Below are 4,421 nucleotides of genomic sequence, written 5' to 3'. Positions count from 1 at the left end.
TAATTACAAACATTGGGCTTGGGCTATTTCATTTATGCTAGGGTTTCAAAGTCAGTCCAACAATCCACATCTTGTATCAATTTTGCATCTGGATGGCAAATAAGGCTAATAAAATTAAAAACTTTGTGAATTAATGTGCCAAACTTTGTGGAAATTGCTTCCTATGTTAATATTTGAACTGCAATACTGCATGCATTATAAGGAAAAACAAAAAGCAGCTGATTGAGATTGAAGTGGTGTAGATTGAATGAAAAATATAATACGTCGAATCTTGACGCATATATTTACTTTAATTAGTATCTAACATCTAACACTAATAGTATTATTGATACAAGTATGAGGTAAAACTACAATTCAATTGACCCTGCTGTGGTGGCATCAAGCCTTTACAAATAATTGAAACAATCTTCTATCTCCTTTGGAAGTTAAACAACTTAATGGAAATGGCAAAGACTGATGCAAAAAGCAAGGTAAAACCAATAACTGCACAAGCCACCACTCCCAGAAAATCATGCCTGAATCCAAAATATTCACTCAAAAATTCTTCTACTGTTATACCTATGTCAAATCTGTCCTTTACATCTCCATATTGTGATGCAACCATTCCATACAGGGTCCAGGAAACTGGACATGCCCAATAATACCAGCTCCACAAAGAAGGAATTTTCTGTATGCAAGAAAATTGAACAGAAATGAGATGTCAATCTCATTTTTAAGGTCTTGAAATTAATTAGGGTGTTGTTGCAACTCACCCTTAAAGGGATTACAAATCCCACGAAGAGGTTCCAGACTCCATAGAATGCTGATGAACCAATGCCGGCAATGTGGAGCCACTGCCATCATGCCATAGAAGGTGAAGTACAACAATGTGAACTACATGAAGAACAAATACCAGAAGAATTTGATGAAAGTAAGTTCAAATCCCATCATTGTGTAAACGATAACACCATAGGTTAGTGCTTGTTGAAAAGTATATGGGATCTCAATAAGGACCTGCCAGAAAAGCTGAAAGTTTTAGAGAAGAGAAACATATGTGAATGAGGCATTGATAAATAGAGTAATGAATCAAAAGATCATATTCAACCTGTGCTAAGGCATAGGGCAAGGCTGAATACATTCCGGCAGCTCTTTCCCTGTGAAAAACTGTTCGCTCGATGGTCAATACCGGCTGCACCGAACTAGCATTTTGGATAAGGAAGAGGACAGCAGAATACATAGACCCCATTGAGTTAAGCAAATCTTGTTGCTTTGCTCTGTGTTGCAAATGTGGAAATTAGATTAATATCCAGAGGGAGAGTATGAAGAGTTTGAACTTATTATATATTATTCTGCGGCTTTTACTCACCTCTTGGAGCCAAGATCCCAAAACATTGTCCCAAACATCAAGGAAATGACTATTGTGACAAAAAATCTTACGGCAATGTACTTTGGGTTACGCCAGTATGACAAATGTTGTTTCCACAAGCAAATCTTCAACTGAGAGAAAAAGGACTTTGAATAGCGAGTACGAAAGTTGAGATCCTTTGAACCAGGAGCTGGTGTACTCAGTTGTTTGATAAGTTCTTTATTTCTCCTGAAACATATCCCAAACAATTTTAGAAGTAGAAACAATCTTCAGCTATAAATGCAGACCTTATTGCTTGAGTAGTAAGTGTTAGTATATTTCTCAAGGTTGCTCAATGCTTACTTGTATAAGTCTGATTTCTTGTACAGATCAGCAAAATCAATCCCCAAAGCCACTTCATGTCCTGGAGATGTAATATCCAACATCCAGGCTGCTGGATTGTAACGAGGTTTAATTTTTCTGACTCCTTCTATTCCCTTCATTAACAGTCAGTTTTATGCTTCAGCAATAAGTAATCATGAACTAAAAAGTTTGACATTCAATTAATTATAGTGAAATTGTGTTGTCCACCAGAACATACCTGAAAATACTTGACCAGATGACATGAACGGTGACCCAATGGCCCCACGTATATCTCTTGCACTCCTCGCTTCAATAGGAATAACTACAATGCCATATTAAATCTGTCAACGACATAAAGGAAAGAATAAAACAGAAGTGGATAACTCTTTTATTTTATTAAGATTTCTCACCTCATCAAAACCTCCAAATATGTCGATGCTAGGCTGATGTATGGTGCATACAACTGTTCTTCCTGTGTCAACTGTGTTCCTAACAGTTCTCATGACAATTGCAGCAGCTCTTGCATCTAGCCCTGAAGTTGGTTCATCCATGAATATAATGGAGGGGTTAGCTACCAACTCAACCGCTATGGTTAATGTCACAGGGCCTAAACTCCCTTCTAGGCACTGCACGGCACAAGCGCACTAAGCACTTGTCAGCCTTCCCCAAGTGTGCGTATCCCTATTACAAAATCGCACATACAATACACAAGAGAGGCTAATGAAAGTATAATGCACCGAATATATGGGAAAATCCAACCTTATATTATATATTCCGAATACAAGGAAACTTAAGCACCCACACAATGTTTCTCACTGATTACAATTTGATCCCAATCATAGATTCAACACCCAAGTTACAAAAAATGTATACACACACATATCCCTTGCCCTCTCTCACTCTCTCACGAATTTACAACCTGCTTGCCTTATATACATGTTGGCATAGCAGTTACATAGAGGTTACAATAGCAGTTACAACCCTCTCTAGCAGTTACATAACAGTTGGCTTATATACAAGTCTATCTAGACAAATATAACCGTCCCACAGCCTTAGTCCAGCAACCGTGCAGCCTTGTCTGATCATCCCATTATCTAGTGCACGACCACATGCACCCCACGCACATTGCTCTCTGCTTCATGCATGTACTCAGCCACTTGTTGTTTGTCTTGCATGTTTGCACACATCCTAGCTCATGTGCCTTTGCTTAATTAACCTGCCCATGGGCGCCCCACACCCATGTTAACACATGCCTGCATGCGCATGTTCTAGCTTGCAAGTGCCTACACCCGCTAGCCATCTCATCAGTGAGTACTTGGCGTCCCAATGCTCAAACACCCATACCTGATCTCGCCCATCCTTGTTTAGCATACACCCGTATGTTGTCTTGGCAAGGTTGTGGCTAAGGATGAAAGCCAAATGCCTGCCCTTGCCCTTGGCATCCTTAAGGGTCTCACAGTTAACCTCTTACGCTGCTCAGTTGATAGACCATTCACACCAGGCAACCCAACTAGATTTCCTTTCAATGGGGTTAATTCAATAAGCTCCATGATTTCATCAATGAACATCTGCAACCATTTTTCAACAAAAAAGAAAAAAAAAATTAATGTGACAAGCCAACAAAGTTTTAAGCATTTCTGTCTTGTCTCAATCTCAATTACCCACCTTCCTAGCTTCAGAGTTCACTTCTGGGGGCAGTCGTAGCCATGCTGAGTAGAGCAAGGATTCATAGACAGTAACATGAGGAGAGTGAATGTCATTTTGCTCACAATATCCTAAGGTTCGAGCAAATGTTTCCTGCTTCTTCAGATACCCTAAAATTATGGTGTTCCCTTCTATGTATCCACCAGTCTTCCTTCCAGCTAGCACATCCATCGGAGTGGTTTTACCAGCACCACTTACCCCCATTAAAGTTATTAGAACACTAGGTCTAAAAGCACCACTCACACCTTTCAGTAGCACCAATTTTTCATCGGCGAGACCTTGATCTTTCATTTCCTATTATCCTACAGCAAAATGTAATTAGTTCTCTATTGCCATTTATTTTTGGACAACAATACTTTCCAGTTTCCAACTTCAATTATTTATCATAAGTTACCTTTGGCACGCCTACTAAGTATGTAATATTTTCAAAGGTAATGCAACGTTGTTCAAATGGAAGGATCATTCCTCTTCTCTTTTGATGAATGATCATAGCAGCAGTTTCTGGCCTCATGAATAATGACTAAGCTAAGGTGGTTCTTCTACCAATATCATTTCCTTTTTCTGCTGCCAATCAAAATTACTTGTCATAAAAAAGAATAGGGGGACCAATTTGCCAAAGAAAAGTAGAAGAAATTAGCTTTGACCCCTCTTTAGTGACCTAATATGCTTAATGATACTTTCCCACAAAAAAAGTTTCAAATTACCACTTTCCCACCCAAAGTTAATATTTCGCTACTCTAAAAAAATTCTCTCCATCACCACCATTCAAACCTCCGGTCTCCTCTCCACAAAACCCCTCTTACTTTGACGCCTGAGTTCTTGCCGATTTTTTACCATCGCAAAGCTAGGGTTTTCCCTTCTTAGATGATTTCCTACTGATTCCAGCAACGAATATTCAATTGGTCACCACCATTTGATTCACTGGCCTCCACTCTACAAAAACATTCTTACCTTTGGCCTTGGTAACTCATCGAATGCCGGTTGAGAAAGTGAAGTGTATTTTGGGTATTAACGAAATATAAACGTTGAG

The 4,421-nt window shown here is 39.2% G+C and overlaps 1 pseudogene; it reads right to left on the bottom strand.

Annotated features, from left to right (window-relative positions):
* Positions 1–279: 279 nt before the first annotated feature.
* On the bottom strand, positions 280–3,902 carry LOC116112318 (annotated as a pseudogene).
* Between the last annotated feature and the right edge of the window lie 519 nt (positions 3,903–4,421).

This window comes from Pistacia vera, unplaced genomic scaffold (assembly GCF_008641045.1).
Source record: "Pistacia vera cultivar Batoury unplaced genomic scaffold, PisVer_v2 Contig660, whole genome shotgun sequence".
NCBI lineage: Eukaryota > Viridiplantae > Streptophyta > Magnoliopsida > Sapindales > Anacardiaceae > Pistacia > Pistacia vera.
This window is presented reverse-complemented; position numbering and strand designations above follow the sequence as displayed.